This window comes from Mauremys reevesii, linkage group 9 (genome assembly GCF_016161935.1).
Source record: "Mauremys reevesii isolate NIE-2019 linkage group 9, ASM1616193v1, whole genome shotgun sequence".
Lineage (NCBI taxonomy): Eukaryota > Metazoa > Chordata > Testudines > Geoemydidae > Mauremys > Mauremys reevesii.
The window spans coordinates 93407662-93433058 of NC_052631.1; the positions used below are offsets into that span (position 1 = coordinate 93407662).

At 39.8% G+C, this 25397-nt stretch overlaps 2 long non-coding RNA genes across 2 annotated transcripts in view; one reads left to right on the plus strand and one right to left on the minus strand.

Moving 5' to 3' along the window:
* LOC120372694 overlaps nt 1-25353 on the minus strand; it is a 58009-nt gene extending 32656 nt beyond the window's left edge. Inside the window, exon 1 of the long non-coding RNA XR_005585120.1 lies at nt 23011-25353. This is a non-coding gene — a long non-coding RNA (uncharacterized LOC120372694). The remainder of the gene's footprint in view (nt 1-23010) is intronic.
* On the plus strand, nt 2093-7977 carry LOC120372692. The gene is made up of 4 exons (XR_005585116.1): nt 2093-2136; nt 3906-4008; nt 6381-6494; nt 7371-7977. It is a non-coding gene; the product is annotated as an uncharacterized LOC120372692 (long non-coding RNA).
* Nucleotides 25354-25397: the final 44 nt, after the last annotated feature.

A 25397-nucleotide genomic window follows, 5' to 3' on the forward strand; every position in this document is an offset into this window, starting at 1 on the left:
TCTGCATCACCTGCCCACAGCCAGCCCGTGTCACTCCCTGCCTCCAGCTAGCCCTGCCCCACGCCCCTATCTGCAGCCAGCCCCACATCCACTGGTGCCCTGCAGTTCCCAGGGCAGTAACCCTGCACACCTGCTTTAATGAGGGGGGGGGGCAGGGAGCAGCTGGGACCCACACATGTGCACACCCTAGAGTGACCAGACAGCAAGTGTGAAAAATCGGGACGGGGGTGAGGGGTAATAGGAGCCTATATAAGAAAAAGACCCAAAAATTGAGACTGTCCCTGATCACCACCCACACATGTGAAACGGAGCTCATTTCTAGTCAGCTCCATCTTTTTAAAAAAGAACTTTAGGTAGGGTTAAAATACATCTGTATTTTCCTGGACATGTCAGGCTTTTCGGTTCTTAATCACCTCCTGGGAAAATATGGACGTATGGTAACCCTATTGGTACAAAAAATACATGCTGTCGCACATCCCTTAAATCAGAACTTTTTATAGGGAACCCGTTGTTAAGATTTTGGCAGCTCATCACTGGGTACACCCCATGTTGTGATAGGCATGCGTAGGATCCAGGGATCTTGAAAGGTGTGTTGTGGGGATGTTGATCGTTGTAGCAGTGGAGATCTGTCACCAGGTTTTGCATCTGTTGTTCTGGCAGGGTCTGGAGTCGCTTTGAGTTGGTGTGTCCTGGTCTGTGGGGAGCTTGCTTCTGATGATGAGCTTGGAGAGGCTGGGGAGTTGTTTGAAGGCCAGAGGGAGGGTTCAGGGGTCCTCAATGAGTATGGGTTATAGTTGCTTGATGATACCTCATATGGTTTCCAGCGTGGGGTGGTAGGTGACAACTAGGGGTGTACGGTCAGAGCGGGGTTTATTTCTGAATTGAAGCAGGTACTCTTGGGATATTTGGGAACAGAGGCACTAGATTTATGGATTACTACAACAATCTGTAACCCCCTCTTTTTACTATTACTGCAGAGGTGTTAACAGGCCACTCTACCTTGAATGGTCCCTTTATGATATGTGCCACTACTTATCTGTCACTGCACAGCCACATGACCAAACCATATATTAAATGTGTCAAAGGACAGAAGCACCATGCCTAATCCAGAGACAGGGAGTCTCTTGAACCCAATTCTTTAAATAGGGAATCCCTGCAAATAAAATCCCAATTGATGTTTTACAACTGTTTAATACTGTGCTTTCCTCGACTTCAGTGGGATTGCCTGGGGCATAAGTCAGTGCAGAATCTGGCCCATATACTGTCTGGTTTGATTAATTAAGCAATTTTGGGGTACAACCATCTCTATCATATGCACGCAGAAAAAGATAGCAGAATAATTATAAACATGTATCTTGCTCATTTCAAATTAAATTTTCCAAAATGCCTAGGGGATTTGGATGCTCAGTTTCCATTAAAATTAATGAGAATTGGGTGTCCAAATTCAGCAGACAGATTTACAGATCCTAGTCTTGGTCTGAAGTTCACCTGGATGAGAAGGGCCGGTGCAAAGTCTCTCTACTATTTCTGATCTTAACATTTTTGTTAGTATAAATGTTCAAATTCTGAATTTTATCCAGTGCGGGTGAATCTGATATAATAAAGATAAACAGAAATACTGAAGATAGACTATTTTGTCACAATGGAAAGTAATCAAAGGCCAGATCCTGCAAGGTACTGAGCAATCTCAGCTCCTATTGATGTCCGTGAGAGGTCAGAGTAACCAGCACCTTCCAGGAAGGGATCAGCACCTCTCAGAAGTGAGGCCTAATTACTCTCACAATCCTGGAACAGGGAAAGAGTCTGGATACAGACTGATGAACTACAGTTTTTAAAATATTATATGATGCACTCATTTAGATTTTAACAGCAATATTATTGGAGGAACCCTCTAGAATAAAATAGGCTGCATAGCAGGGGAATTTGAAGATCTGTCTCTCGTGCACACATACAGAAAGTGCAGTAGATGGTAAGAACTCTGAAGGAAAACTCAGAAGGACTCTCAGGAAAAAGTCCATTTTATAACCATAATATCTAGTTGTTCAATGGTATTTCTAAAAGGTACCTTTTCACTTCATCCCTGTTTTCCTAGGGTCATATTATGGAGCTTATCCAGATGTAGTCAGAGAGAATCAGGTAATTTATATGCTTTTCATTCAGTTCACTGTAAGACTCTTGGACCTTGGAGGATGCAATTAATTCACTAGAAGAGTTGAGCATTAGAATAATTATTGACCTGACTGGACATCCTGGTTTTGTTCTAGAACAAGACCTACCTTATGTGGTATACAAAAATTAATCATTCTTCCTAATTAGAACATGTGGAATTTGTTACAAAACAGGAACAAGGTTTGCCCCACTTCTTTGATATTTTGGATTTTCAAGCTACATTATATCCAGTTCATTATCATACTGTTTCCAGGACAGAAAATAGCAAGTAGGGTGAAGGGATGAGGGTGTTGACTGGATGGCGTTGAGAATTTGAAAGTGGCTCTGTTACTGTAGGTTTTCTTCTTCCACACAGCATTTTTACCCGACTTTTGCCAGATTCCTTAAAAGAGAGAAATGTGCAGGTCTGAAGAGGATTTATATTTTCAGCGTTACTATTATATTATTATTTTTTTACTTTACTATACTATATTATTCTGCTTTACTAGTGGATTCTTGACGCAAAATATGATTGACAGTTAACTTCAACTGAAACTGAATCAGATGCCATTAGTGAACTTCAGAAGTATTTCATAAAATATTCTACACACAGTTTGTATAGAGTCTAATACAAACCCAAGCAGGCACAAACTAGATGTGCTTTGGTAAACAATTTTGAAATTTTCTAGTGGCAACATTTCTTCTAGTGATTGGCAGATTTTTCTTGTTCTTCCTGTCTTTTATTAACATACTGTTCGATAGCTATTGGCAACTGTAATATTATTAATTATATTGGGGCATATGCAGTAATACAGATGTAAATGAGAGCAAATGGCATGTCCATCTTGGAAGAGGATGTTGATAATATTTAGAGGAAGGTGTGAGAACAACGATTTAACCAATGTTCAAATTGCTAGCTACACCTTTGGCTCTTAACTAAATGAATGAGCAATAGTGTTTCATGGCAAATTTCTTTCCATTAGTTTCCTGAAGGACAAAGACTTTTGGATCATTATTCTTTAGAACCTGATAGGAAGATCTCAAAGTACATGTAGAACAGTCATGGATAGGAGGTTAAGTAGCTCAGATTGGTGACTGAATATAAAATCTTCCAACTCTAGGTGACCATCCCAAATCCTGCCTAGGTTGCTTGACTACTACAGGGTATGGCTTTTTCCCCACTGGTGTTTGTTGTATTTCAAAAGTGTGTCTTCCCCTCTTTTATCCTTAACTGTAATGATCTTTATTACTTTTCAAACCCACTTTGGGGTAAAACATCTGTGACAAAGAGGAGGTAGTTGCAGAACAGATGTCTGTCAAGACAGATGGCATTTAAAAAAAATTAATTTAAGAAAGGGTCATCTCAGCAAGACATCGGTGGGAACATGTGGGAGGCAATGAGGTAAGCAAAACAATCCATTCCTAGGTTATGCTGGCAACACTGATGACAGGTGTGAACAAAAGTAGCACATAATAAATAATCAGGCTAAAAAAATCCAGCTGTATTTAAAAGGTGGAAGAATCTGTGGTTGTCAAATGGCAAAGGACAAAATTAGTAGTGACAGAAATTGTATTTGGGAGCTTCAAAATGGGAGGTTACAAGAAAAAAAATGAAAACTATAAAAAACTTGACAATGTCTTTTTAACCAGCACTATATCTTGTGATAAAGTTGAATGGTTCTTGGAATGTAATCAATAATTTTCACTAACCGCTTTCTGCAAAAATGGCAATAATCCTTTTTCTGGATTCTTCTCAGATATGTTCAGATGACATACAGCAGCTCTGAATTTCTCCAGATGATAATTCACTCTACAGAGTCAATTTCTCAGTAGACTAGCAGAAGAAAATTGTCTAAAAAGGTACAGTGTTCAAATTTTGACAATATATCTTGACTGTTAGCAGGCTGGTGTCTTACAGAATATTATTTGAGAGCTTCACTTCAGAAAAGCAAGAGGATACCATTATGGCTTTTGTATTGTATCGGAGTATTCCAACAATCCCAACGAAGAAACAGAAGATGATTGTTAGAGACAACATAGCTTTACTTGAACAACCACCTTTTATGGACCTGCTTCTCCTTTCACTTACAAGACTACAAATCAGGAGTAACTACACTGAGAACATTTGAGTTACATAAATGTGAGGGGAAAAATCAGGCTCTGTAGCTCTAATATAACATCACCGTGGGCTTTTAATCCATATGAATAAATCTATATAACCCAGCTGCTTGTTCACTCATAGACAGAATGTACTGAAACAATATAGCTCCCACATTTCTGAATCATCTCAATACCCGGATAGTACTAATGGATAGTGGGAAATCCTAAATAAAGTTCTGACCTTTTTTTTTTTTTTTAAATCAAACCACAAGCCTGTGGTACACAAGATTCTCTCCCATAGACACATTTTACAGCAAACTGATTATTTGCCTGCTTCTAACAACAAACAACTGGAGACCAGATTTAATAATTATAATGGTAGCATCTTGACTACTTCAAATACATTTGCACACAAAAGGCTAAAGAGGAAGGTATTTAAACCATCTGTATGTATGGTTTAAAGAAGGTTAAAACTCTGGATTGGGACTCGAGATCTCAGTTCAGTTCCCTGCTCTGCCACAGACTTCCTGTGTGACCTCGGCCAAGTGATTTAATCACTCTGTGCTTCAGTTCCTGTTTGTAGAACTGGCATTATGCTATTTCCTTTGTCTGTTTGGATTGTAAGTTCTTCTGGGCAGGGACTCCTCTTAACTATAAGTGACTGTGATTTTCAAAACTGACTAGGAAATTTAGCCACATAAATTTCATTGAAATTAATTATAGTTTAGTAGTTAAATCACCTAATCAATTTTGAAAATCACCTAGTCAGTTTCAGCCTATATGTACAGCTATCACAATGGGGCCCTGACAGTAGTTTGAACCTTTAAGATTGCCTCTTACATAAAAATATAAATAATATTAATAACAGAAATTAACAAAACTTTGCCCATTTGCAGAAAAAGGGAAGGCAAAAAAAAAATCTTATCTTGCATCATATGGCTTTGCAATTTTTTTTCTCCAGAGGTGATAGAGTTTTTCCCAGTATTAAACTTTTTGTCACTCAGTGAAACTGGATGCTGTGCCTCTCAGTGAAGGAACACAGGATAAAGTCACCTTGATAGATCACGTGATCACAATCTGAATCTCAAGTGAATGATCAGCAGTGCTCACTTTCATTGATAACATGGGAAGCCTGGGAAGATGACATTGGGGTCATCAGGAGAAACAACAGTAATATTCTAAAGAAAATTCACCATAGTTTGTTCTTAACTCTCTCTTAGCTCTTTTCTTCAAGTTTAGAAGTCAAATGCTCCTCCTTTGGAAAAACTCACAGGAGGGGTAAAAAGGCTTGTCAAACCCCTTGAGAGTAAAATGGTGGAGCTCCCAAGGAATGCTCCTTTCATTGGGTAGGACTTTCTGCCTTGCAGATGTTATGACTGATACTTTGCAGACTTTCTGAATTTGTAAGGAGTTTAAAAGACCCTATCCCATCGATCTGGGGTCTCTACAAGGGAGAGTCAGCCCCTCTTCTTGGCTCTTGGAACCCGTTCACCTTGGCTGCTATATTACCTATTATATCCCTCATCATCCTGCACAATGGGGAAAAAGGCCTGGAAGGAGCATTAATATTGGTTAGACCAGCATTAACTCCTATACAGATTTCCAAGCGGAGATCTGTCAAGTCTCTAGGAAAGGATACTAGATGGAGCAACTGTTTCTTGTGCTTCCTCTACTCCAACACTCATCCCAGATGCAGCAATATGGTATATGTGAGGAAGGCCTTCCAGAGAATTTTTGTGTTGCTGCAGTGTATCTTGTCTTCCCCGCAGCTCTTCTTTGGAAAGACAATCTGCTTTCCTCTTCATCATGAGTCTTTATGTAAGGAAACTGATGCTTCTCATCTTTTGTGGGTAGGAGATTTGGTTGGAGAAGTTTAAAATGTGGAGATGGCGAGAGTCAAAGTGTAAAGAAATTCCAACAATGGAATAGAAAAAACGTGTAACAAATGGAAAATACAATGAGTGATTGCAAATAAACCACTTAAGGGGGGTGCGGGGGACTCCCTAAATACCTGAATATGCAGCATGTGAAAAGGAAGAGAGGTAGGGGCAGAAAAGACAGAAGCAGTATTGCTTCTCACTGCTTGTTTGTAGCGTATGTACCCAAAGAACTCATTACCTCATTCCTTATAGGGACAATCATATCTTCTTAGCCTCCTTCGTCAGTCTCAGCATTACTTAGTGCCACAGGATGGACAAGCAAAGGGACAAAGCCAACGAGGAGCAGCACAGGTCATGCTGCAGAAGGTGACTGTAATGACACTTTAGCTATTAATAATTTAGCTTAGTATTCATTCTTTAACATTTAAGTGAGGATTCATTGTCACATCACCCGTCACAGATGCACACTAGGGAGATAACAGGTAGAAAGAAAAAAAAAAGGAGAGCAGTAATAAAACCGTTTTTGTTGCTTCCAGGCATGTTTTGTGGTTTGGTTGCTAAATTCAATTTATTTCAATGCTTTGCTTTTTATGGATCACTTAGTTGAACTTGTAACTAAAAAACACAAAACACTTTTGTTTTCAGGCAATCCCATAGCTAGGACCTCTGAATACATAGCTGCCATTTCAGGAGGGTGATGTTATTTGGCTTTGGGTTATACATGCACCTCTACCCTGAAATAATGCTGTCCTTGGGAGCCAAAAAATCTTGCCACATTATAGGTGAAACCGTGTTATATTGAACTTGCTTTGATCCGCCAGAGCGCACAGTGCCCCCCTCTCCCCCCCCAGAGCGCCAGTTTACCGCGTTATATCCGAATTCGTGTTATATCGGGTCACGTTATATTGGGGTAGAGGTGTAGTTGGGAGGAACAGCTCTACATTAATTCCCCTTTTGGGTATGTTTAGGAGGCACTGTTCTGGCTTGTTTTCTGTTATATTTATAAGACCATGAGTCTGGTTCCTATCAAAGTCAATAGGACCCACATGTGTATGTCCTGCATCAGACTATGGCCCTGAAACTTTCGCTTTGTTGTCCAGAATTCCAAACATGCATAGTAGCAGCTCTTCTCCTTCAAGGAGGGTCAGGTCATCAAACGAAACCCAGTTGTTTTCCTGCCTCAACACAGGTTGGGGGTTCCTGGTGTTTCTCCAGGATATTCCTTTTTTCCCATTCTTGCAGATGCACGTGAAGAAAGAGTCCAAGTAAAGGCACCTTTGATTCTGAAGAAGAGAACAACAGAAGAGGTTTAAAAAGGATGCCAGCTCAGTGTGTGCAGTGGTAAGCAGCAGGCACAGGCGTTAGGTTGTCTTACCCCATATCAGAACCTCACAATACCCACTTGATGGTCAGTCTCATAGCTGGGAATATATGCATGTCAGGTATGGGTGCCAGAGTGGCTCAACCAGCTGATTCTAACAAAAAGCAACCCACCCACCCAGAGTACACTGTAGGAAAACTGCATGGCAGGCTGTTACGAGCTAAATGCTTCTGAGTTGTATCGTTTTGCACTTCAACAGCACTCTTCTTGCAAGGATCTCAACATATTTTACAAAGGAGAGCAAGTATGATTATCCCTCTTTCACCACCGAGGAACGAAGATGTTAAGTGACATGCCCAACATCAGATTCAATCTCCTTGATTTAGTTCCTAGTCCAGGATAACATGACCAGACTGAGATGGGGAAAGGCAGCCATACAGATACCCTCTACTGCACTGAGGAACACAGGGCCTCTACTCTCTCTCTTTCCCTTTTAGATAAGTACTTTCAAACCAAACGTGCATGAGTTTCTGGTACTGTTGGAAGAAGTAAATATAATCTCTATGTCTCTTATATTACCATAATACAAAGGAACACTTGAACTATAAAAACAACAACATCTATCCATAATCAATATACTATCATCACTAACAGATTACTGATATTTGTGTTGTTATTGTTATACTATATACCTGTATATATTCATCTTTCCTTTCTGGCATTTTACACTGGTTTAATTGAGAGGAAAATCAGGCCCTAAATGACCCTCATAAGTAAGGATCCAATTCTGTCAAGGTGGTCACAGATTCCATGACTTCTAAGGACCCCTGTGACTTCTTCGGCTTCAGCCTGCCACAGCTGCGGCAGTGGAGCAGCTGTCAGCCCCTGCCCAGGAGCAGCAGTTGGGGTTGGATCAGCGGTTCGGGCCAGGGCCGGGGCTGGAGTTGGAGCAGCAGCTGGGGCCGAGTTGGCCCTCAGGCCACCGCAGCCCCAGAGGGTTGGCTGGTTGGTCGCTGGGGCCGGAGCGGCGGTCACCGGGGCCGGAGCAAGAGCAGTGGCTACCATCACAGGACCAGCCGACGGAGCAGCGGCCAGACTGGGTCAACCCTTTAGGAGGAGCAGTGGGGTCAGGGCAGCAGTCAATGGTCATCTCAGACTGCTAGTCCACCCCCGTCCCCCTTCCCATGGTATTTTTAGTAAAAGTCAAGGACAGGTTGCAGGCTTCCATTAATTTTTGTTTATTATCCATGACCTGTCCATGACTTTTACTAAAATTCCTGTGACAAATTCTTAACCTTACTCATGAGTGACCTCCATGACAGAATCGGGTCCTTACTCATGAGGTATATTTTGTCACCATTGGAGTTAAGTGTTGCTGATCAATAGCTAATTTTCTAGTTATAGTTTTATTTACTAATCATAAACATTTAAAAAGAAAAGAAATACTATACTGGGCATCTTAGTTTAATAACTCTTTGAGTAATTAAACCAGGCCAGCTAAACTGCAGTCCCAGTTAATGTAAAGCATTTTTCAGTTTAGTGTGTTTCTTGATAGGGACGAGATTTGAAAACTATATCTTCTTCAGTGAAGAAAGAAAGGGTTAGTTCTATATATTTTGTCTGTTGGCCACTGAAGATCTTCTGTTGATCTCATTATACAGAAAGACTAAGGCCTACATCCTTTTTATCTTACTCACACATTGAAGTCATAGGCACTAGAGATGAGCAGCAGGACCCAAAGGGCCTTGCTTTCCCCCACTTTTTAAAATTTGGCTGGGAGGAAGAGTGCTGTGGCTTTGCTTGGCTGGCTGTCACCACATCCCACCCTGGATCATGTCATGTGCCAGGCAGGTCCTGCTCTGCATCATCCCACATGCCACCAGCTGAATTGTCACCTGCCAGCTGCCAAAACTGCAGGAGTGGCTCCTCAGAGCCAGAGACCAGCCAGGTCAGGGAATTGTGATGGGCTGAGGGCTCACTAACAGGGAAGGGACAGGAAGGAATGGGGCAGGGGCGGGGAACAGGGCAGGAGAGGGTCAGGCTGGTTGTGGGAGGAGGCAAGTGTTTTGGCAGCATCAGGTCAGTGGGGAAGGGGTTTGACTTCCCCACTTCTGCAGTCCTTCCGACATCTATTACTGAAGTAAATGGAACTACTCACATGACCTAGGCAAGCAGCATTTGTCCCTCAGTATACGCATTTCTAGTCCTAAATATTGATTCTCTTAGTCAAACATAAGCATGGTGGAGGTTAAACAACTACTGGAGAGCAGGTTCTGTTTTAACAAAGGTGTTAGGACTGGCTCAGATGAATAATTAAAGCATTACTCTCAAGTAAGGGAACAGAAAAACTAATGGATCTGATCATCACTGAAAACAAAGGAAATGTTGCCATTACTTCGAATGGAGCAGGACAACTGTTTGTATATGCATAAAATTAGATTTATTAGTAGTTTTCCTGGCATAGTAAATAAACATGATTCCAAAAAGGATAGATGCACTCCTGTATGGAGTGCTATTAAAAAGGGAAATTAACAAATCAATGCTTTGTTGTGCTTGTAATTTGGCTGAAAATTGTGGTTTTGAGGGCTTACAATTTGGATCTGGGGAAGAATGCAAATGAAAACACAACAGTACCTAGCAACTATTTGTTTATTCCTTTGTTCTCAAAACTGCACAGAAAATTACTGCCTGCCTCTGGTAACTGGCAATTACAGGCAAAAAAAAATTAAAATTAAAATACAAGATGTTATAGTATCAAAACTAAAGTAGGCTTTTCAACAAAATAAACAGAAAACAACCCCAGGCATGCAGCAGGTAACATACTAGGAAGATTCAGCTTCTTTAAGAAGATCCTGGGCCTAACACATCTGTAGGTGTCTATGACTGCTTCTGTCAGCTCAAGATGGATGGTGCTGCAATATTAAGTAGCACCAAAGAATGCAATGAGCAGCATATAGGAAAATTCTGTAGAGCCTTTGCATCCCTGAAGCCCCGCTAACCAGCCTGGTACCATAGCCCCAGGGATTAAGAAACATTGTGGCTTTATAATTTAAATATTGATTAAGGAAACATTTTACATACGGGAATACTCAGCTGCAAAACTTTGTTAAATTGCATTTACTCTGTGCCATTTTCACAGGCATTAAACAGCACTTGTGGCCCTATACTGTCTTCAACCCTGCCAAAATTGATAAATCAGGCTTCAAGTGGATTTAAATATTTATATTTTGAATTTCTATTTTCAGGTTCTACACAGATTTAACTGAATTTAGTTTTAGCTTTGGTAATTTGTGTATGCACTTCTCTAGACTCAAGTATGCCAGATGTTCAAATGCCACAGAGGATTATTATTATTTATTTATTCATGTAGCACCATTACTCATGTATCATGGTTCCTAACAATGAACTAAACAAAAGACAAACATATGTGTCCTTGTGGTTAGAGTTGTGGACTACGAGTCAGGATTTCTAGGTTTGCCACTGACTCATTGTTAAGGATACGATTTGGTCATGGAGGTCACAGATTCTGTGACTTTAACAGACCTCCGTGATCTCTTTGTCTTCGGCCCCAGAGCTCCAGTTCAGCCCCACTGTGACCATATCCTGATTTTGTCCTTTTTTTCCCCATGACTGTTCCATGAATTTTGCTTATAAATAATAATTGGAGATATACCAATCTCCTAGAACTGGAAGGGACCTTGAAAGGTCATTGAGTCGAGTCCAGTCCCCTGCCTTCACTAGCAGGACCAATTTTTTGCCCTGATCCCTAAGTGGCCCCCTCAAGGATTGAACTCACAACCCTGGGTTTAGCAGGCCAATGCTCAAACCACTGAGCTATCCCTGCCTCCCCTAATTGCTTAATGCTTAATTTTGCCATGACAACACTGTATTCATACTCACTGTGTAACTCTAGGCAAGCGTCTTAATCCAAAATATTCTAAGTTAAGCAAATAAATAAAAGTGACCAGATTTTCTAATGTGATAAATACCTTCAGCTTTCACTGACTTCCAGTTAGACCACTGATCACTGTATAACGTTAAGCACCCAAGTTTAAATTCTGGCCTCAATCTCTGTCTGCTCCATTTACCCATCTTTAAAATAAATGCAGTGATAAGTACCTACTTCAAAGATATTGTGAGACTTAATTAACGTTGCAAAGTGCACTGTGGTATCCTTAGTTGAAAGGTACTACATGAGTGCAAATTGTAATATTAACAAAACCAAAAAATATAAAACCATTAAAGGAAAAACATAAATGAGACTTAAACTTAGATTTAAAACTAGAAACAGCTGTATGAATTTTTTAAAATAGAAAATTCCACCACAGAACGGTTGACTGCACAACTATTCAATATCTTGTATAGTAAAGATCTCTCTACTGGCGAAACAAAGGTGATAATAATAAGAATGATGGAGAAAGAAATTGTGGGAAGATTACTCATTATTATAAAGAAGGGTTAACATTAATCATGGATTAAACATAATGCTAACGCTGGAATACACACATGAATCAATTCCCTTAAATAAGAGGAAATCAAACTTCTGATAACCCTAGGCTTCAAAATAACATTTTCAGTCTTATAGGAAACTAGTGGAATTGAAGAAACAACAGGATAATGTAAGGGAAGTGGAAACACTGAAAACTTAAGAGTTGCAGGCAGCAGGAGTATTAAATTTATTATTTCTTGTGGTGCTCAAATTACAATTTTACAGAAAACTTAAGAGTTACCATTACAGTCCAATACAGGTAGCTGAAATTCTAGATACCCACCTCAGCCTAATACCAAGGTTCTAATCAGCAAATTCTTGGTCAAAAAGTGAGACCTTTAACCAACCCATTCTAGATTTGTCAGTTCTTTTGAACAGCCTAGAGTTCCTCTTTATTTGGAAATCATCATCATCATCATCATCATGCTGGTCCTTCATATTATCATCATCATTACTATTAAACATGTATATGGGGTAGAACTTACTGCCCTCAAAAAGGTTGGTGGGCCCACTGGATATGTTTGTACAATGTCTAATTGGCAGTCCCTGCCCAAAATACCTTACAGTCTGAAAGACATGGCATTAATGCAAACGTAAAAAAAAAAAATGGGGGCAAGGGGAGGGAAGACAAGATAAAAATAATAGGATGCTTCAGAGTAGACTAGCTGGGTACACAATTCATAGCTAACTAGCAGCAGTAATCACAACTTGACACCCGCCTAGCTATTACCAAATGGCAGTTTTCTGTATGGAAGTGTGAGGCGTGGAATGGGGCTGAGCCAGCTTCTTTAGTTGTCCTCCTCACAAGCTCCCACCATTGTTATCCACTCCACCTTCTATTTTAAAAAATTAAGTTAAAAACAAAAACGTATATCACCATCTCTCCTGCCAGAACTAGCACTTTGGCAGGCAAAAGGGACAACATGTGAGATTGCACTTTCTCCCTGTACTTAGTTCCTGTTCTGACTTCATAAACTGGAACCACCATAAATATTTGGAAGCAAAGTTGGCACATATGCAATGCATTTCTGACCAACAGAATGCTGATCCACAGCACCAAGTGACACCAAAATTTAGCTTCAGCAGAATATCCTCTTTCAGGAAATGGATTACAACTTACAGAACAATGTTTTATGAAAACAAAGAGGGAAAGTAACTTGGTAAGAGTTTGCTTTGCTAGGCAATCATATAAATCAGCTCTCTTTGAGAAAGACCATTAAAAGAGCGGTAAAGCTATGTGCTGCCACAAAAGGGACCCTGAATTTGATGCTGAGCAAGTGTTTTCTGTCCATGACAAGTGATGCCTAGGTAAATCACAGAGGCAGCAGGCTGTCTCTGGGGTGAGTCTGGGTTGTCATTTTTCCAACAGCGCAATGAAGTTCTTGAGCACTGATATCACTCCAGTGATGCCTTTCACAGTATTCTCCTTAGGAACCAGTTAAACAGAACAAGAGAAGGGAACTATGTTGATTTCAATGGAGTTACTCCTTATTTACTCTGTACATATGAACTGACATAAATATCACTACTTATTACACATCATTGATCTGGTCCTCTCAGAAACACTAGGTACAAAGAAACAGACTACAGAATGAGGAAAAGAAGCAAAAAGAAGCCACCACCATTTTGCTGAATTAATGGGGAACTTACATCGACTTTAGGAAAATACTTCTGAAATGTCCTTTTTGTTAAAAGTAAAACCTGATTATTCTCTCTCTTTCATTGGGCCTTTCACCTGGAGATTCTTCAGTATTCTTTTGAGGCTTTGTAAATGTCATCAATCATCAATCTTTTCCGAAGGCCAAAACTATAACAGCGTTCAGAAAAGAACTAGATAAGTTCACAGAGGATAGGTCCATCAATGTCTATTAGCCAGGATAGGCAAGGATGTAACACCATGCTCAGAGTATCCCTAGTCTCTATCTTCCAGATTCTGGGAATGGCTGACAGGAGATGGATCATTCAGTGACTGCCTGACCTATTAATTCCATTTGAAGCAACTGGCATTGGCCACTGTCAGAAGACAGCATACTGGGCTAGAGGGACTGTTGGTCTAACCCAGTGTGGACATTCTTATGTTCTTATCATTTAGAGTTTTCATCACACTGATTATGCACTTGATGGTGCAACAAGAAGAATACTGCACCCATGTGGAGCCTGGAAAAATCAATGACAATCCACACGCTATCAGTTTTAGGATTGGAGCCTTGTTGACATTTATTTCATTACTGGATCCTTGCTTCCATTTTGGAATAATATTTTTACTTGGCAAAAACAGACAACCTTTCATGGGAAACTTTTCTGTTGCATTCAAGTTATGTTTTTGAGCACTGATACCACTCTGGTGAGGCTTTTTATGGTAGATACCTCTAGGACCCATTTCTGATCTCTTGTTCTGGATAACGGTGTGGAGTTACTCCTTATTTACCCTATAAGTGTAACTGGGACCACAATCAGGCCCCTAATGTGTTTGCAATCTTTAGGTGTCACGTAAGATCCACTTTTGAGTAGTTCGGTAATGTTCACAGAACCAAGTTAGAAAAGTTCAGAAAACTGTTAGATATTATAGGGATATTCTTTATAGTCCCTTGCCAGGACTGCACCTTGACATGATGGGAAGGCTTCTGAGTTAGTGACCCTGAATGCTATGCCAGCAGGAGTTTAACTCCTGGTAAGGCCACCCCTAGCTGGACAGGTCAAAGGTAGGGATAAGACAAAAAGCAGTCCATTGCTGGGGAAGATCAGACTCCTTAAACCTGGTAGGCAGCGATTCTAGGAGAAAGCATACTCGGTATCCAAATGAGGGCTGTCCGGCCCACTAGCCAGTCATGGCATATGGACTTTGGTGGAGCAGCCATTTTCTACTTCAGTCTCCATTGGTAGTTGCAAACAAGCTTTGGCACTCCTGCACAGCCCAGGCAATGTTAACCTGGTATGTTTAAGGAGATGTGAAGGACTTGTTGACTCCCATTCTTGGTGGGTCTAGGAGGGAGGAGTATCACATACTCCTGACATTGGAAACAAGCTCACAACTGGGGCACTGATAGGGATTTGTACACGGGGGCTTGGGGAAAATCAACAGCTCAATGAGAAATTCAGGAGCAGTAGCAACGTTGGTAAATACTGAAAGCACGGTCAGACTGGTTGTGATACAGGACGTGGAGAGTGGACCTGGGAGTGAGGAACTGATGTTCCTTGCTAGTACAGCAGGACCTGAAGTAGGTTGTAAATTTGCCAGGATTGTCAGTATTTATGCTTTATTGCTTTGGTTTGATGAATCTGTGGCCTGTTGTTTGCCAGACTCTATTATGGAGTCAGTGACCTCCTTCCTGTGTGCCCATGGTAATGTAAGAATGTTACATTGGATAAATTGTGGTTTTACATAAGAGACCTAATTGCTTTCTTTTAAACTGAGTTAACTGATTCTTAATTCCAATGAAGCTATGTAACTTATTGTACAAAGACCACGTTCTGATGATCAGCATTTCTAACCTAGTTGTTGGCCATCATCAGCTCTAGGTCTCATTTCACAACTAAAAAAGTTGCTTGTTTGAGAAATTTAAGAAGTGGTTTCTTAGTGATTAAGAGAAAGAATGCAGAGGGTAGGAAGTGATTGAGAATATGTTTGTATCACTAGCACAGCTGCCACTAGCTAGTACTGTAGCGACTTGTTCTGAAAGCATGCAGTTCTTGTTCTGTGGGTCATGGTGCCACCTAGGGGAATGCTGAAGAGAACTAAGGAAAGACAGAAAAGGAAAAGTCAATGGGGTTGAAGAGAATTTGGCCCAGGTTGTATAAATACAAAAAATGCTTAATAAATATGAAGGTTTGGAGGAAAACAAAAACACAAAAGGAAGGAAACTCTGAGCTAAGATTTCAGCCCTACACCTCTGTGCTTTGGCACTGTGATATAGGGGGTCTTTTATGAGGTATATCCACGGTCGAGGATGCAAGTCCTCAACACACAATGTTCTCTCTTTAATAGTTAAAATAAGATTAAGATTCTTGGGTAAAATTAAGGTTTTTTTGGTTTTCATTTCTGTTTGTTGATGGTACTAAAATGAAACATTTCTTTGTACAAGGAATGCCTATTAAAATACAAGGTATTACCAAAAAAATTTTAAACCAAAGCTATGTAAACACCTGGTATTACCTACCAGGTTATCTTTCAACGTGTGCATGAGAGGGTGTCACTTCATCTCCTCAGACACGCACACATATAGCCGGTGAGGAAAATCATAGTGCATTTGTTAAGGAGGAACTATCACCTCTGCCAAAGTGCAGAGTACTATGCACCCATATACTTGATGCATCTCTGAGGATGAAAGGAAATAAAGGTAAGAAATGAGATGATGCACTTTAAATATATTGTGAAGTTTTAATATAATTATATAAGAAAAAAATATGTTCAGCAAAATTAAAAAAAAAGAGGAGTAAAAACATCAGGAATGTAAACCACTACATTAAAAGGACTCTCTCTCTCTGATTGCTAAAAGAAACAAAACAGAAAGAAATTAGAGATTCACTTAAACCTACTACAGAGTGTCAAGAGAGATTTAACCACGGTATAGCAACCCACTCAAGACACCAGAATTAAACAATCCATCAGGAATAAGCTTAACGTTTATAAATGTGTCAGATTATCACAATAGTAAAAATGCAGCTCACACTAATAATAAAATATGGGCAAATCTCTTTTATAAAGTCCTATTTTATTTCACAGTTTTTTAGATGCTGAAGAGTAAAACAAGTAGCCCTTACCAGTTATAAGCAATATCATCTGAAAGGTAGCTTTTCCTGAGCTGTTTAACAATGTCCTTCCCTATGTTGTTAAAGGCAGCATAGCACATGCTGAACCTCCCAACATTCTAGAGAAGGAACCAGCTAGTACAGGACTGACCACAGAAAGGTGGCATGTTCCTTTCAGGAAAGAGTGAAAGCTTGCGAGTTTCCCACTGAATTCAGTAGAAGTAACATCAGTACTTCCACTTTGTTGAAAAGTTGTACTTGTTGTGAAGGATTAAAAGTAACACTTAGGTTATGCAAAAACCATGTACGGCCAGCTTGAAAATATATGAATCCAAGTCACCTGAGCCTAGTGCCCTTTTTTCCCCTGTAATCCTTGTCAGGTATCTCTTTTCACAATTAGTTCAAATGTGCTGAGGCAATTCAAAAAAATTTCTTTCATTAGATGTCTTCTGTTGGGACTGGATCAAAAGGTGCTGATGCAATTCTGGAAGAAGTCAGTGGGGAACCCCAATATGATAGAGAGTTTCATATGGAGTAGATATTATTAAGAAAATACACGTGGGCATTCATGTTACAGCTATATGCAGAAGTTATTAGAAGCTTTACAGTAATTAGAAATTGCTACACCTGAAGTCTTATTACTCCTTGTCACACCTTGCAGTGTAAGACAGGCGAAGAAGGGTAAAATAATTAAGATCCAGGATGGAGCGCTTCAATCAGATGAGGTAAGAATATTCCCTTCATGGCAGGAGTCAAGATAAATTCAAAAAATAAATTTTCAATATTTTAAGAGGTCACCAGCTCTGGCTGTGGATCCATGGCTAGGTAGAGGAGTCAATCCAGCCTTATCTTTAAAAATATTTTATGCAGCTGCACACTGCATTGAGAGTTGCCTGTAGAATAGGACCTAATAATCAGCCAGGGAAGAAGAGCTCATTACCATGAGCTCTTCTTCCTCTGCAGATTACCTCAGCATGAAGCCACCTATCTCAACCAAAAAAAGATTGCTACTAAGCGCTACACAAGTTGTTTCTAAATAAACTTGCTAGGTTTGCAGCCTGTATCAATGACCTTCCTATGACTTTTCAAAATGCAGAGGACAAGAATAATCTCTGTGTAATAGCACCCTACAAGTACAAGAATTAACCTCTGAGCAGATAACATAACTCACTAGCTGTACCGTTTTTACTTCTGTGTTAGTGAAACATACAAGGTATCAAAAACAATCAGACTCCCTGATCAATAAAGTTACACTCTCAGATATTTCCTTAAAAAAAAACAACCCAACAACGAGGAGTCCTTGTGGCACCTTAGAGACTACAAATTTATTTGGGCATAAGCTTTCATGGACTAGAATCCACTTCGTTAGATGCATGGCGTAGAAAATACAGGAGCAGGTATAAATACACGAAAAGATGGGTGTTGCCTTACAAGTGTGAGGTCAGTCTAACGAGACAGTTCAATTAACAGTAGGATACCACAGGAGGAAAAATAACTTTTGTAGTGGTAATGAGAGTGGCCCATTTCAAACAGTTGACAAGAATGAGTAACAGTAGGGGAAATTAGTATGGGAGAAATTAGGTTTAGGTTTTGTAATGACCCAACCACTCCCAGTCTTTATTCAGGCCTAATTTGATGGTGTCCAGTTTGCAAATTAATTCCAGTTCTGCAGTTTCACGTTGCAGTCTGTTTTTGAAGGGTTTTTTTGTTGAAGAATTGCCACTTTTAGGTCTGTTATTGAGTGACCAGGGAGACTGAAGTGTTCTCCTACTAGTTTTTGAACGTTATAATTCCTGATGTCAGATTTGCATCCATTTATTCTTTTGCGTAGAGACTGTCCATTTTGGCCAATGTACATGGCAGAGGGGCGTTGCTGGCACATAATGGCATATATCACATTGGCAGATGTGCAGGTTAATGAGACCCTGATGGTGTGGCTGATGTGGTTAGGTCCTATGATGGTGTCCATTGAATAGATATGTGGACAGAGTTGGCACCGGGGTTTGTTGCAGAGTTTGGTTCCTCGGTTGGTGTTTTTGTTCTGCGGGGTGTAGTTGCTGGTGAGTATTTGCTTCAGGTTGGGGGGCTGTCTGTAAGCAAGAACTGGCCTGTCTCCTAAGGTCTGTGAGAGTGAGGGATCATCCTTCAGGATAGGTTGTAGATCCTTGATGATGCGCTGGAGAGGTTTTAGTTGGGAGCTGTAGGTGATGGCTAGTGGCGGTCTGTTACTTTCTTCGTTACACTACAGTGCTAATAAGCAATGGTCACATAAACACCTCCCTATACCAGAAACCTACTGACTGCTATACTTACCTATATGCCTCCAGCTTTCATCCAGACCATATCACACAATCCTTTGTCTACAGCCAAGCTCTAAGATACAACCGCATTTGCTCCGATCCCTCAGACAGAGACAAACACCTACAGGATCTCTATCAAGCATTCTTTAAACTACCCATCTGCTGATTCACAGAGTCAGAAGGGTACCCAGAAGTCACCTACTACAAGACAGGCCCAACAAAGAAAGTAACAGAACGATTACCTGTAACTCTAAAACTTTTGATCAGGATAATAATGTCAGTCAAACATTCTGATAACATTTTCTCTGCAGCAACTAAATGTGGAAATGTTAGGATCATTCACAGAAATTAAAGACACTGACTAAAATGCTTATAGAACAGTCCTTAGTTTCTCACAAAATATGTGATTTAAAGAAATTGTGCTGTATGACCAAGTTTAGTTTTTAAATAAAGCACTTTTTAGTACTGTAATTTTACTTTATCTGTATATAAAATCATGTGAAATCGTTTAAACAGTTTGAACTGAGGTTTTGTATATAACATATGATTACTTAATAGATTTGGCTTTTTTAAGTTCAATTTTGTTCCACTTTTTCTAGCAGACCATTTACTATCTAGAATCCTATATGGCACATATCACCTCCTTTAAGCAACTGATTTTTTTATTAATCCCCAGAACAGGTACTTAAGACAGGCTTCATTGTACAAAGTTCTGGAATTTTTTAATTGATGCTATTTATCTGATTAGCCTAAACTCCTTTGAAGCAAGTACAAGACATCTCTTATTGATGAAATCAGAGTTACTGGCAAGTTGAGTATATCAGATGACACCTTCCTCAATTCTGGAAATTCCACCACTATGATTGTTTTATACATTAAATTAGCAGAATGTAGAAGATGGAGTTAGATGTGCTTGACTGCAAGATTTAGGATAAAAATTTAATGATAGTATCTTGTGACAGCTGTGTATAGCAGCAGGCCCTCCATCTCCCTGGACTCGTCCCTTCAGTGCACTGAAGAGGATGCCAAACTTGATAGAGTAAACTCTTTTTCTTTCATAACAAGGAGTTTTACAAATACATTTTTTATACAGGCCAAAGAGCCTTTCCTGTAGCTAATGTGAAACGGAGCATAGACATGGAGGAAGGCCTGGCAGAGAAGTAACAAAAGAGCTATAAGCACACAATAAAGTCAGGCATACCACAAACCCTGAAGGATTCCCCACCTCTCCAATGCTCCAATTCAGGAAACCATCACTATTCTGGACAGCACTTCAACTTGAAGCACTTGAAGTCAATGGACTTTAAGCATATGCTTAAATGCTCTCCTGAACTGTGGCCCAAAGCTGAGGGTAAAATTTTGAAAACGGGACTTTTGAAAATTGTACCCAGTATCATTAAAAATATCAGGCACACAATTAATAAGTCAGCTATGCTCCTCTGACACAAATGAACTTTCAACAATAAGAATAAAGCTTGAGTGTTCAGGAGACAACTTTCTCCAAAGGTGATCCAAGACTGTGGAATGTACTCTCCCAGGAACTAAGACCATCACAAACCTTACCACTCCAAGTTGAAAACGCATTTTTTTGACCTGCCTTTTCTAATATAAATACACTAGTAGCTAAAAGCCCATGCTTTCGCACGGGTGTAATTCATAAAGTCTTGTATATAAAAAGAGCTGCAAACGGGTGAGAACTTAAAAAATGGACGGTTACAAACAGTGAATCCTGAAACTGCTACACAGAGAGAGCTCTCAACCATGATTGTAGCTGCTTCCATCGCTTCACACAGACTCAACAGACACTATAGCTTAAAAATGACAGTGACAATCCTGGAATCTTATTACATAGATAGCAACAGGTATATTTATATTAAAAAAAAAACCCACCCTACCAAAAGAAAACGCTCCACTGTATATTCATCTTCTTCTCAGGAAAGGATAAGGGACCAGAACATGTGATAAGATCTTAGTCACATTGCTTAATGCACTACTGGAAAGTGCTCAGATACTACAGTGATGAGCATGGCATGGTAAATAAACCTACGTAGAACAGAATTTGACTTTTTACAGTTACCACAGTTGAGCTCCCAGATAATACTGTGATTGCAGCTTTGGAAATGTGAATATTTAATAATACCATCAGTTTTTCAGATGTCACAATTACTTCCCTTTCTAAATACAGGAAAATAACTATGGTCTCTCAGATACCAATATGAGGTAACTGCTGGTGTATACTAAATATTTAATGGTTATCACTGTGTAAAATGTGTTTTCATAGGGTTTTTTAAAAATATATCTTGATTTGATTTATTAGCAAGTGAAAATCCAATTTTGACCTCAGATACACGGGCACCTATTGCTGTGTATCTTGACCCACTTCTGCAATCAGATGTATACTGTAACATATTGTTGAGTGGCTTGACCTGATTTTGACCTCAGCTATCCTAGCATGTATTGTTATGTACTGAATAATGTAAAATCAGCTACTGATCAGGTCTGACAAGAAACACAACAATACTTGCCTATCTAGCTGAGATCAGAATTGAGTCCCAATAAATTATACATCAGGCATAGTTTTAGCTCCACAAAAAGCAGTAACACATTCTATAATGGGGACTATACGATTATTTTTATCTTCTCCCATTACATTAGTATAAGGAGACACTTGAAATTAAAGAGAAATAAATTTAGAGCCAAGAAAATTAAATATACCTCTTTTCACAGTGTATAGGTCAACTTGTGGAATTCACTTTGCAGTAGGTCATCAAGACAAATACCGTACCATGATTTACAGAGGATTAGCTAATATAATGATCTTTACCAACACTAGTAGCCACGCTGGCCAAAATAATGCCTCAGACCTCAAGCTCCTAGATATAATCTGATCATCTGTCATCATCAGGAAGAATTTCCTCACTTGTATACAGCATTGTACAATTAAGCCCTAATAAGATTTATGCATGTGCTTAAATTCAAACACTGAATAGTCATATTGAAGCCAATGTGACTACTCTCGGTGCATAAAAGTAAAGCTTAATAAGTAACATAAATCTTTGCAGGCTCAGGGTATTTGGCAGGTGCTGGGGTTTTGTTTTTGTTTGTTTTCCTTCCAATGAATCATCCAGTATTGACCCATAGAAAAGAAGTTTCTGAACTAGATTAGCTAATATGATATATCTGATATGACAATTCTACACAACATCTATTCACCTTATATGGCAATAACCACATCTGTAAAAATTTAAAATGCATTTATTTATTTTGTTAAACTTTCAATGAGAATTTGACGACTAATTCCCTGTGGTGTCTTTAAAAATCTCCCTCTAGATCATGAAACAAGGCATTATACTTATACAATCAAACATAAATGATATTGGACTAAATCCTGCTATAGATTACATGCATGTAAACCCAAATATTCTTTCACACAGAGAGAGGAATTTGGCCTCACATTTGTAGCAGTTACTGCAGCGGAAAAATAGCAGAAATAATAACAGCAAAAGCAATAAAGCAATACTTGCAATTGTATACAGATTCAACAGGTCTTTGCACTAATCACAGATATAATAAGACTGAAATAACCTAAAATTAAAGAACATTTAAAATAAAAAAACCTAAATAATCACAATTACATTACATTTGTCACTTATTTTCTTTTGTCATTATAGCATTGTAAAAAGGAATACTGTGGAGAACATTAGAAATATTGCAGTAGGAGGGATACTGAAAAACAGTAAGAATCCCAGAAAATGGTAGCAAGGATAATAAATAGCCTCAGCAGTTAAAATTAAGTGGCAAGGTTAAGACTAGGGTTATTTTCATTAGAACATTAGCTATTCAGTGGAGGTCTATAGTGAAGGCAGCTGCCACAAAACTACTTGAACAACTTACATCAAAAAAGCAAGAGAGCACAATCTATTCCTCCCAAATCACTATTTACAGCACACAACACTAATTTAATTTCAGAAGCCTGCATCCACAAACACAAATGTCCATAGGAAAATGTTGCTTTGGTCTTACCTTTTGCTGTCTGGAACCTCGATGACTTTCTAGGTGACAGTTTCTTCAGATAATTGAAGGAGTAACCCATTTTTCTTCTGACTTCTAGAAAAATCAGCTTTCCTTCTCCATCTTTGAGTCCCCATAATTTTAAAAGTTACTTTGAAACTTCCAGTTGCAAGTGTGTAGAGGTGATACTGACACATTATCATCACTGGAGCAGATTTTTTTCCTTAACTCACCATTCTATCTTTTCTTTCTCTGATTTCTCTCCTTTCCTTTTTATTTCCTTATTTTCTGCTTTTTCCCCCTCTTCTAATTCTCCTTGCAAATAGTCATTAATTTTTCCTACTAGCCACTTTTTCCTCATCCCTTTCCCCAGTCTCCATGTGTAAAGATTTTGCATAGTGAAACTGACTAGGATTATTTAGTTTCCATCTGCACCTAGCCTTCTTACCCTGGATCTGGCTGCACAGGGAAACTGACTATCCCTTTATTAATTTCCCTTTTTATATGAGGCAGGGAGGAACTGGACTAATTCTAAACTCTTTATATAGGGAGATCATTTTCGCTCTCCCCACTTTCAGCACCATGTACTAGCTCAGGAAGATCTTGTTAATTTTATTTTTGCTGTTCAGTTCCCCTATGAAAATGAGCTGCAGGGCAACCACTTCAGATGCATGCCTAAGGCATGTAACTTAAAATAATACATATGGTCAACTATAATAGTAAAATACATGCTGAATACTCCAGTTAAACAGAACAAAAATGGCATGCCATATATTTGTTATTTAAACCTGCCCTCTCCCCTGCCCCGCTTTGTGTCACTGCCTTCCATTCTATGTGACATCCCAAAGAGACCAAAGTCATAACTGGACCACAATGGAGCTTACAGGGATAACAGAAATCTCTCTATACCTATTTCCAAAAGTTTTATCACTGGAAATGCAAGAGGGTATAGAGTAAAAATTCACTTTAAAAATTACAAAAACATTAAATATTATACAAGATTTCCCTTGCAGATTCCTATGGGGTTGAGCCCAGTATCTGCTGGGGTATCCTTTAGAAAAGGAGCTGTTGGCCACAGAGGGAAACAAAAACACTGTACCTTGAAACTGTGCTGAGTTATCCTATGCCACTAACAATTATTTGTTAATTATCAGTTCACCTTCAAATCCCTAGTGCAACACTATCCCTTCAATGTGGCTGTGGAGTGCATGCTGGACAAAAGCAATTAAATGGAAGAACAAATAAGATAAAATTCACTGAACCTAAAAGCTGTTATTTTCTTACTATTTCTTCTCCTTTGTCTGTTTCGAAGTCTGCCTCTACCTTTTCCATCCCCCTTGATCTCACTCTTCTACTTTTGCACCTTCCACTAGATGTCTGACTCTCCTGAAAGCATATTTTGCTTTCTGTCTACTTTGAGCCCCTGCTCCCTACAGACCTCTCTCTCCCCTCCCAAAAAATCAGTGGACCATTAGCAGGGAGGGATGGGGAAGATGCTGCTTGGCTGGCAGCAGTCTGACTCACTCTCATCCTGCTCTATTTACTGAACTTTTCAAATTGTAAGATTGTTTCTACATTTTTTTTTCTTCTTAAAATTGCCCATTGCTGCAAACACCAGTGCAGTTCTTGCAATGATGGAGGAGCTAACAAAGGCCATCTGCCAGCATTTTAACCAGAGCAGTAAATAGTTAAAGTACCAGAAACAACCAGAAGACAATTTACGTCAATAAGCCCAGTGTTAATATCACCAGCAGAGCTCCACCGCTGGTAACAATAGTGGGGCATTTTACGAGACAAAATTTAGTGTCAGAAGGCCCAACCTGGCTGCAGAGCAGGCAGGCAGAAGGGAGGTAAAACCAGCTGATTCACTTGAACTGGCCAGCAACAATTAATGTGTACCGCCAGCAGATGCAAAGAGCTGTGTATATATCAAACAAGTCTAGTGCTGAATAAACTTCAACCTCTGATGTTCAGATTTTACAGAGCAAGAGTGATTTGGGGTGAAATATCTGATAGGAAGTATCAATACTTGTTGGTTTTGATCTAGCGCTAAACACCACAGTATCTGGAGGCAGAAACACGCCCAAGCATCCAGAGGCTCCCTGCTATTACCTAAGACCACCCTGGGCCAGCTAGTGCCCTCCAAGGCAACAACCCCACAGCGCTGCAGGGCTACCCCAGCTTGCTACCTTCATCCTCCCTACTCCCCAGGAAGGAGCCAGGGCCCAGAGCCGGGCGGGAGGGGCAAGCTGGTGTCGGGGGAAGGCGAGGCACCCCGGGGTCCCCGCTCAGGTCAGGTCACCGCCCAAGCAAGAGCGATGGAGACGAGCTGGGTCCAGCTCGTTTGCCGCTGGCTCGGCCCCGGTGGTTGTGCAGGGAGGGGGCCTGGAGCGGGCATT